Raw genomic sequence first — 11,370 nt, forward strand, 5'->3', positions numbered from 1 at the left:
AATTATAAATATATGTAAAGGATGCGAATAAAAGGGAACATTAGGACAGAGGCGGTAGGCACACTGGTGCGCTTATGCACGCCCCTTACAGACCTCTTAGGAATGGGGTGAGGTCAACAGTAGACAGTCTAAGGTTAAAGTTTTGGGGATTTGGGGAATTTAATGGCATTTTTAAAAAAAATCTCAGGTTTTGTCAGTTTGTGTTGAAACTCACACCGATGTGCCCTTTGCTGTTTCTTTTTAACTAAAGGTCTGAAAAAAATGGAATTACCCCAGTTTTGGAGAAGTGTGTTTGCTACAATCTTAGGTAGGATAAGCAAATAAAGGCTCCAATAATCAAAGTTTTTGTTTTAACATGATTAAATACAAGGTTATCAGTCACAGGGTAGTTAAGGGGAGAACTTTTGTTGATAAAGAAAGTAGAACCTGAGAAAACTAAGCTACTTAGTTTTAAGTAGAATTTTGTTTTACTGATTGATTGATTGATTTGATTTGATTTCTAGGCTCCTCCACCATCTCATCTAGACCCAACCTTAGATGGCTTACAAAGATTAAAAAGTAGTAAACAATTAAAATGATAAAGCAATAAACAACAATTATATTGATAATCTACAATTGAAAGATGGGAAGAGGGGGACAGGAAGCACATGGGGAGAGGTGGGGTCTTCTCTTAATCAGTGGTGCACCCCCATTGGGGTCCCAGGTCAACTGGCAGAGTCAGATCTTCTGGCCCCTTATAGAAGGTCAGGATAGTTGGTGCTCTGTCACCTGGGGGAGGGATTATGTTCCAAATTAAGGGGAAGGGGGCATGATATTCTGCAGGAGCCATGGCAGAAAAGGCAGAGCATATCAACTACAGCATGGTTTGAACTATCTTATCCTCCCTTAATCATGATCCAGTGTTGTACCAACAAATCACAGATTAATTATTAACTTATGGTTAATAAATAATTACAGTATTCCTCCACAAAAAATTATTCAAGGGTGACTTCAAAACGAAGTTTTCCCCCACATTTCCTGCCTCTGCTAAGCCTTGGCAAGCTTTAAGGACTGTGACTTATTCAACAGATTATAATTAGCAAGAATCCGGTTTAGCACAACAATTTCTCACAACAACCTGTTGCTTCAGTTTCAGGTTTCAACATTTTTTTTTTTTTATAAACCTCTGACTTTTTAAATCAGCCCACTGGGACATCCTGAGATTCCTTCTCTATTGAACTGAATTATTTTCCCCAACCTCAGGTAGGTATCTCACTCAAACTTAATGGAGAACATTGGTAGCTCAGGGTTGAAATGAGGGTTCCTTGATGCTCTCTGAGCTTGGTTGTTTTCTTGCAGATGTTTCATTACCCAAGCTACTATTAGCTAGCACTGATGATGTTACCTAGTTTGGCTAACGAAATGTTTGCAATAAAACAAGCAAGCTTAGAGAGCACTAAGACTTGTCTAGCTTATTCTTTTAGGGCTCAAACTTGTCTAGCTTATTCTTTTAGGGCTGATCATCTCCAGATGGATCATGATGTTGTGGTCCACCAGTAGCCTGCAGAGCTGGCAAAGGAGTCAAACAGCGATGAAGCAGAAGTGGTGCCAGGGCCATCAGGGAGTGAGGTGCGGACTCCAGAGCCTCCAGAGACTGATAGTAGTGAGGCAGAGGAACAGGAGGAGCCTGTTTCTAATGCACACATGAGAAGAACTGCCAGAAGGCAAGAGGAGCTAAAGCAAAAAGGACAACTCGGGAGTAGGGCCAAGAGATGATTGGCCCTCCCATAAGGCTTAAAACAGACCAGCAACGGCATTTGGGCTTTGCTGGAAAACAACATTGGTAGCTGCGTCTTCTGCTTTGTCTACATCTTGCATTTATTTTTGTGACTTCTGAATGTTTGCCAAGAAAGGCCTTTTGCAGTTTGCCTAATTGGACCAAGGTTTGTGATAAGACTGAGGAATTTGTGTTGGGAGAAATTTGTTTTAATTTAGTTGAACTACGCTGGGAATGAAGTAATTCTTAGCTGTTCGAATAAAGTTTGTTTGTTTTTTCACGGACTGAGTTTCCTACTACCTACTTGGGTCTGGGTCACGACACATGAGTTGGCCTTTGATAAAATATCAACCAGAGATGGCAACTATTAACCGGAAGGCTACAAGGAGTTACTATAAACTAAAGATCAAGCCCACATAGCGAATTTCCAGGAAAGACAGCCATTGTGAATGGGAGTCTTGAAGGAATGAAACTCCCCCAAGAATCTATTTTTGTGATTTATTCAACTATTCATGGTTGACAAAAATGGAAGCTTTTCCTGATGCTCATATCCTGTTTTGCTTTTGTCCTTGCCAACCTTACTGGCTTGTTTACCAAAGCAATGCACTAAGCACATATGTGAATTTTTAGACAATATCACATCCACTGGATTGTACTAACAGGAGTACTGTCCTGGCACCATTACAGGTAGTCCTTGATTTACAACAGTTCATTTAGTGACCGCTCAAAGTTACAACAGCACTGAAAAAAGGGACTTATGACCATTTTTCACACTTACAATCATTGCAACGTCTCCATGGTCACATGATTTACGTTCGGATGCTTGACAACTGACTCACATGTATGACGATTGCTGTGTCATGGGGGGGGTCATGTGATCCCCTTTTGTCACCTTCTGACAAACAAGGTTAATGGGGAAGCTGGTTTCACTTAACAACCATATTACTAATTTAACAACTGTAGTGATTCACTTAACAAACGCAGCAAGAAAAGCCGTCAAATGGGGCCAAAACTCACTTAACAAATCTCTCACTTAGCAACTGGGCTCAATTGTGGTCGTACGTCGAGGACTATCTGTCGTGCAGAGCCCTTTTGTTTCACACATCTGGAACTGGGATTTGAACCAATAGTGGCTCGGAGTGCCTAAAACATAGTCTATATGTTATTGGGATGAGTTCTGATCAAGAAATTTGACAGGGTGATTGAAACAAGCGCTATTGGGAAGGGTGAGAAGCAGAAGACAGAAATTGCTTCTCACTGCATAGGCAAGTGCATAGCAATAGCAATAGCACTTAGACTTATATACAGCTTCACAGTGTTTTACAACCCTCTCTAAGCAGTTTACAGAGTCAGTGTCGTGTCCCACTCCCCCTCCGACGACCAGGTCAAGGAAGTCCGTATCAAACGTGGCAACAAAGCCTCTGCAGCTTGCCAAATTCCTTCGAGGTTTCTCAGGGCAGGCAGGAGTCCAAGTTGTGACTTCAGCGATAGACTCCGATATCAGCAAACTAGATGAGACTTTGCTTGACTCAAGGTTGGAATGCCAAAAGCAGGTCCTTTATATAGGCTGTGGGGTGTGGCTCCATGACTCAGCATTTATCCAGGCCTGCCCCTCCCTTCCTTCTGCTGGCGTCACCTCTCAGATCTCCGGAAGCGAGGATCCTCCCACTTTGAATTCTCTTCAGCTGGATCTGCTGTCAGTAATTCCAGCACGTGGCTGGCTTCCTGCTCAAACGCTGTAGGGGTGAAGTTTATCGGGCTTGTCTGTTTGCTCCTGACATCCTCTCCGGGCATGGGGCCAGGGCCGGGGGGCTGGAGGCATGACAGGCCATTCATCTTCATTATCAGACTTGGAGTCTGATAACAGGCCCAGGTGGAGATGGGAGGGGCCTGGCTGAGGAGAGGAAGAGAGGACAGGGCACAACAGTCAGCAAATTTGCCCCCAACAATCTGGGTCCCCATTTTACCCACCTCAGAAGGATGGAAGGCTGAGTCAACCTTGAGCCGGTGAGATTCGAACAGCCAAATTGCAGGCAGCCGGCAGTCGGCAGAAGTAGCCTTTAGTACTGCATTCTAACCACTGCGTCACTGAAGCTATAATGCCACCATTACAGGTAGCTCTTAACTTACAACAGTTTGCTTAGTGATCATTCGAAGTTACAACAGCACTGAAAAAAGTGACTTATGACCATTTTTCATACTTAAGACCAACGCAGCATCTCCATGGTCAGGTGATCAAAATTCTGATACTTGGCAACTGACTCGTATTTATGCTGGTTTTTAGTGTCATGTGATCCCCTTTTGCGACCTTCTGACATGCAAAAGACAATGGGGAAGGCAGATTCACTTAACAACCAGGTTACTAATTTAATAACGGCAGTGATTCACTTAACAACTGAGGCGAGGAAGTTGATAAAATGGCACAAAACTCACTGAGCACATGTCTCTCGCTTAGCAACAGAAATGTTGGGCTCAGTTGTGGTCGTAAATTGAGGACTACCTGTATAGTCATCCAGCTGTTTTGAAATATGCAAAATTTGCAACTGGGCATGGAATTCCCTACCTGCTTTGAATGTAGGGAGGTTTTTTTTTGAGGGGACAGAATTTTGTGCCTGGAGAGACTAAGCGGATAAATTAGATAACCAACTTTGAGATTAGGGTGTGTCCTAGCACAGCACTTTGGACATGCAACTCCCGTCAGCAAAAGAAAAAGTGAAAGCAGTTGAAATCAGGAAAACAAAACCTAAATCTTTTTGTCCCAGCATCAAACAAGGCAGCCAAATCCGTCAGAAAGAACGGACAACACCCTTATTGTTTACCGCGAACGTCAAACTAACTTTTAAAATTATTATTGCAATAAACCAAAGTTCCTCAGGAGTATTTCCTTTGTTTGCCTCATTCAAACATAACTGCAGAACATTTTCAGCACTGAGAACATCGGACTGGCATGCTCACAAAATAATTTTTAATGGTGCGCACTGCTACATGGCCAATCACAAAATATTTATTTGCCTGGAGGCAAACCCTGGTCTGCAGTTGTCTGCTGCTTTATTCTGTAAGAATGTAACAATCCACCTCACAAGGTTGTTGTGGGGAAAAAGAGGAGGAAGAAGTAGTAGTATGTAGGTTTGCCACCTCGAGTTCAGTGATGGTATTCAGCCAGTTCGGACCAATTTGGGTAAACCGGTAGTGGCGACCTGGAGGTGGGTGCCCCCACCCACCCGCCCCGGTGCTATGTTGTCCTATTTAGCCATGTTTTCTAAGCCACGTGCATGCGTTCAAGCCATGCACATTAGCAAAGTCCATGCGTGGAAGGCTGTGCGTGCTCACATTTTCGGTGCGTGGCGAACCGGTGGTAAAATTATGTGAAACCCACCTTTGCTTGAGTTACTTGAGCCTGACTAGGTGGCTCAGTGGCTAAGACACAGAGCTTGCTGATCAGAAAGGTCGGCAGTTCAGCGGTTCGAATCCCTCGTATAGGTCTCCTGCATGAGCAGGGAGTTGGACTAGATGATTTCTAAGGTCCCTTCCAACTCTGTTACTGTTACTTATAAGGTAATAAAGATAGGATAAAAAGATAGATAGATAAAGTGAGAGAGAGGGAAGGTGGCGGAGGGGAAGGGAAAGAGAGGGGGGATAGGGAGAGAGAGAGAGACCCAATAAGACAGCCTTTAGGGTTTATTCATAGCCCAAATGAGCTGTTGAAAACAGGTTAAGCTTGAAGCTATTAGCTTCTAGAGATGTACAAATCATTTCATGGCTGAAATGCCTTGATTCTGTAATGCCTTTTCTCCTAGTAGAATAAAACCCAATACTAGTACAACCTTTCCCATCGTTTCAGAAATGGCCAGAAATAGAAGAACAAATAGGAAGAAACAAAAATTGTGGAAAGGAAATTGGGTACATGTGTATATATGTAAATAAAATAATCAGAATAATATAATATATTATAGTGATATATATATGATATATTAGAAATATATGTATAAAAGATACATTAGGATATGTATAAGTATATGAAAATGTATAAGTATTGATTACTGACACAAAACTGTTGAAAAAAAGAAAGTGTTAATATTTATTTTTTATTTTTTTATTTTATTTTTTAAAAAAATCTGTTTATAAAAATTATTTAAATAAATAATAATAAAAAAAGAAATGGCCAGTCCTCAAAACTGATTCCAGTATCAAAACAGAAAAATCTGTAGCTGGGAATGTTCAATCATCAAACATTTTGCACTCTACAATGAGCTGCATGTTGAGTTTAATATAGCTACATATTTCTAATATAGCTACGTGTGTAGGGGAAATGCAATGGCTCAGTGATTAAGATGCTGGACTTGTTGACTGGAAATCTGGTAGCCCAGGTTTGAGACCCGAGTGTCACGGGATCGGATGAGCTCCCATTCCTTGCTCCAGCTGCTGCCAACCTAGCAGTTCAAAAGCATGCAAATGTGAGTAGGTAAATAGGTACCACTTTGGGGGGAAAGTGACAGCACTCCTTGATGTCATGCTGGCCACATGACCACCGAAATGTCTTTGGACAGTTCTGGCTCAGTGGCCTTGAAACAGAGATGAGCACCGCCTCCTATAATTGGTAAGAACTAATGAAGTAAAATCCTCAGGGACTCCTATACCTTTATGTACTTCTGTAAGCACCGAGGAAGGTTGGTGGTATTACACTATTCTTGTCTCCCCCCCCCCCACAGCTCAAGGCAGAGTGAAGGTCACAAACGTTGGGTGTTGCATGTTTCTTTGTTTTGTTTTCAAGTCTGTAGTCCCATCACCCATTTGCCCTAAGGCAATTAAAGCATTTTTAAATTCCTCCTTCCTCATGTATCTGTAACGGGGTAGGATTGCAGCATTGGTTTTGTTTTTTAAACTTTCTGCTTGCAGACCTGGTATGGGCAACCTGTAGGTTATGGGCAGACATGGCTCCTGCACCTGTATTGGCCTTACTTCCCTTCTGAGATCATGATGCTAATAGTCAGTGACAAAATGATCAGCTCTCGCTCAGTTTGGCCATATTAGTCTCTATGGTTTTTTGAGGGGGAGAGATTTTTTTTAAAGAGATAGGGCATATGTGGATATATGCATACTTTGGTTCTGCAACCCAACAAGACAGACACAGACTTCAGAGGATAATTAGAACTGCAGAAAAAACAGTTGCTACCAACCTGCCTTCCATTGAGGACCTGTATACTGCACGAATCAAGAAGAGGGCCGTGAAAATATTTACAGATCCCTCGTATCCTGGACATAAACTGTTTCAACTCCTACCCTCAAAACGATGCTATAGAGCACTGCACACCAGAACAACTAGACACAAGAACAGTTTTTTCCCGAAGGCCATCACTCTGCTAAACAAATAATTCCCTCAACACTGTCAAACTATTTACTAAATCTGCACTACTATTAATCTTCTCATCGTTCCCATCACCCATCTCCTTTCACTTATGACTATATGACTAACTTTGTTGCTTCTATCCTTACAATTTATATTGATATTGATTGTTTCTTGATTGCTTATTTGTACCCTATGACTCTCATTAAGTGTTGTAAGTGTTGTACCTTGATGAACGTATCTTTTCTTTTATGTACACTGAGAGCATATGCACCAAGACAAATTCCTTGTGTTTCCAATCACACTTGGCCAATGAGAAATTCAATTCAATTCAATTCAATTCAATTCAATTCTATTCTATTCTATTCTATTCTATTCTATTCTATTCTATTCTATTTTGTATGTATGTAAGTAAGTATTCACTTACTTTCCCTACCAGTTTTCATACGTGAGCGCCCCCTCCATGCATGCGCCCGGCCTTCCACACATGTGCTTTGCTGGTGGGTGCGCCTTCTGCGCATGTGCTCAGACTCAAAAACGTGCCTAAATAGGAGCCCACGATTTCCATTACTAGTTCGAGTGAACCGGTCCAAATCAGCTGAATACCACCTCTGGTATGTGTGTGTGTGTGTGTGTGTGTGTGTGTGTGTGTGTGTGTATTTTGTCATGTTTATGTCATGTATATTGGAGGCGGAGACCCTTTGAAGAGCTGTATGCAACAAATTTTCATTTCAATGTATGCCGATTAGTGTACATTCAAAGTGACAATAAAGTTATTCTAAATCTAAGTAGAGGAATACTGGGCAAATGAGTGAAAAGCTACTTCAGCTATTTTTCTATATAAAAAAAGTAACTTTGTCTTCCTTCTCATAATAATCTCATAGCGCCTTCCCATTAATGCAACAAGGAAATGCTCTTGTATTGATTTGACACATTCTCTCAAAAAGAAAGAAAACTTTTTACTTATTCAAGGACTTCTTGTAAACTGACCTTTTTTTAAACTGCTCTGTACACCCAGAGCTGTTTCCCAGCTATTTAATCCTTGCAAATATTGTCCGTGTTTTAAAAGAATGTTGGAAAAGGCAAGTCGGGGCCATTAAAGCAAACGCAGCACCAATGAATACGGGCTGTAATCATAATTGAAGAGCCATTTTAACAGCCCACAATTTCATGAGTTTTTCATGAGAAAACAAGCCTGTTATTTCGATGAGTGGAATTCCCCAGGACTCAGAGCAAATGGCCAATGGCCAAAAAAACTAGGCGCAGCCGTCCTTAATGTTTGATAAACAAATGCTTGAGCCAGCTTTCTTTATCCACTAGCAAAACACGTAGAGACTAAAACCTATAAACCTGGAGGTTCTTCGAGCTGGCTAATTCTTCAGATTTGAAGGCTTTTGCAGAGTGAAAAGTTAGTGCAAACACGAAAGTTACCCCCAATTCTTTTGTTTACAATACCTTTATTTTACAATGCTCAGCTTCCTTCTCTACCACTTCTAAACCAGTAGGTTCCTCCTTCGTAATTGTAAACCTTTGTAAACAAAGAGAAAAAAGACTTTAGATTCTACAATATAATTGCGCTCAGATCCTGACATGATCAACTCTGTGTGTACTTAGTTGCCAAAGTTTCAATTAACTCTTGTACTGGAAGAGCTGGTTAAACGCAATCAATGAGGATTATACTTAATGCTATACTCTAAACAGTTTTGTTGGTTTCCCCATCTGTACTGTAGAAAAATATGTAAGGCTCTGGGATAGAATAGAATGGAATTTTTTATTGGCCAAGTATGATTGGACACGCAAGATATTTGTCTTTGGTACATATGCTCTCAGTGTTTATAAAAGAAAAGATAGCTTCATCAAGAATCATAAGGTACAACACTTAATGATAGTCATTGGGTACAAATAAGCAATCAGGAAACAATATCAATATAAAGCGTAAGGATACAAGCAACAAAATTACAGTCATACAGTCATAAGTGGAAGGAGATGGATGGTGGGAACGATGAGAAGATTAATAGTAGTGCAGATTTAGTAAATAGTTTGACAGTGTTGAGGGAATTATTTGTTTAGCAGAGTGATGGCGTTCGGGGAAAAACTGTTCTTAGTCTAGTTGTTCTGGTGTGCAGTGCTCTGTAGCATCATTTTGAGGGTAGGAGTTGAAACAGTTTATGTCCAGGATGTGAGGGGTCTGTAAATAGTTTCACAGCCCTCTTCTTGATTCGTGCAGTATACAGGTCTTCAGTGGAAGGCAGGTTGGTAGCAATTGTTTTTTCTGCAGTTCTAATTATCCTCTGAAGTCTGTGTCTGTCTTGTTGGGTTGCAGAACCAAACCAGACAGTTATAGAGGTGCAGATAACAGACTCAGTAATTCCTCTGTAGAACTGGATCAGCAGCTCCTTGGGCAGAGCTTTCTGAGTTGGTGCAGAAAGAACATTCTTTGTTGTGCTTTTTTAATGACGTTTTTGATGTTAGCTATCCATTTTAGATCTTGCGATAGAAATTTGAAGGTCTCTACTGTTGATACTGTGTTGTCTAGTATTGTGAGAGGTGGAACTATGGAAGGGTTTCTCCTAAAGTCTACCACCATTTCTACGGTTTCTAGTGTGTTCGGTTCCAGATTGTTCCGGTCGCACCACAAGACTAGTTGTTCAACCTCCCGTCTGTCTTTTCTCAGTGGATAGCCACTGGATAGCTAATGGAAGAGTGGCTGACTCTGAATGATTGAAACATTTTAAAGTTTAGATACATGTACCTGGCCAGGATTAGTTTGTTAGCTGTCTAGGTAGCTTTTCCCTACTAAAATTCCACCCATCCTTGAAGACAAAGCCGTCATAAAATGTGCTACTCTCACACTAATTGTCCCAAAGGCTCTTTTTCCAAAAGGCAATTGGACTTTCTTGAAAATATTTTGATTCTCATCCGAGAAGCTTCTTCAAAACCAAAATGTTTTCAAAGAAAAAAAACAAGAAAGACCAGTTGCCTTTTGGAAAAAGAACCCTTGGGGACAACCATGACCTGGATGACTGAGAATCTCCATAGACACCAATTGTTACTCCATTTCTATTCAGTCTATTTATTTTATTTTATTTTTATTTATTTGTTGACTACGTATTAGATAATATATATATAAGTATAAGCATGAACAATACATAAAATTAATTCAGTTAAAGGGAACATTAGGACAGGGATGGTAGGCACCTTACAGACCTCTTAGGAATGGGGTGAGGTCAACAGTAGCCAGTCTAAGGTTAAAATTTGGGGGGTTTTGGATGAAACCACAGAGTCAGGTAGTGCATTCCAGGTGTTGACAACTCTGTTACTGAAGTCATATTTTCTGCAGTCTAGTTTGGATCGGTTTGTGTGCTCTTGTATTGTTTTGGTTGAAGCTGAATTATTCATTGGCTGGTAGGACATTGTAGCAGATGATTCCAGGCATTGACCACTTTGTTGCTGAAGTTATATTTTCTGCAATCGAGTTTGATGTGGTTTACCAAAGTTTGTATCTACTGTGTGCTCATGTATTATTATGGTTGAAGCTGAAGTAGTCATTGACAGGGAGGACGTTGTAGCAGATAATTTTATGACCGAGGGCGGCGTAGTTCTAAATTTTCTAAGCTCAAAATTTCAAGTCTGGTGGCATCAGGTATTTTAGAATAGAATAGAATAGAATAGAATTTTTATTGGCCAAGTGTGATTGGACACACAAGGAATTTGTCGGTGCATATGCTCTCAGTGTACATAAAAGAAAAGATACGTTCATCAAGGTACAACATTTACAACACAATTGATGGTCAATATATCAATATAAATCATAAGGATTGCCAGCAATAAGTTATAGTCATACAGTCATAAGTGGAAAGAGATTGGTGATGGGAACTATGAGAAGATTAATAGTAATGCAGATTCAGTAAATAGTCTGTTATTGAGTCTGTCATTTGCACCTCTATAACTGTCTGGTTCGGTTCTGCAACCCAACAAGAAAAACACAGACTTCAGAGGATAATTAGAACTGCAGAAAAAATAATTGCTACCAACCTGCCTTCCATTGAGGACCTGTATACTGCACGAATCAAGAAGAGGGCCGTGAAAATATTTACAGACCCCTCGCATCCTGGACATAAACTGTTTCAACTCCTACCCTCAAAACGACGCTATAGAGCACTGCACCCCAGAACAACTAGACACAAGAACAGTTTTTTCCCGAAGGCCATCACTCTGCTAAACAAATAATTCCATTCACAGCCCTCTTCTTGATTCATGCAGTATACAG

Source organism: Ahaetulla prasina, chromosome 6, assembly GCF_028640845.1.
Source record: "Ahaetulla prasina isolate Xishuangbanna chromosome 6, ASM2864084v1, whole genome shotgun sequence".
In the NCBI taxonomy this organism is placed as follows: domain Eukaryota; kingdom Metazoa; phylum Chordata; class Lepidosauria; order Squamata; family Colubridae; genus Ahaetulla; species Ahaetulla prasina.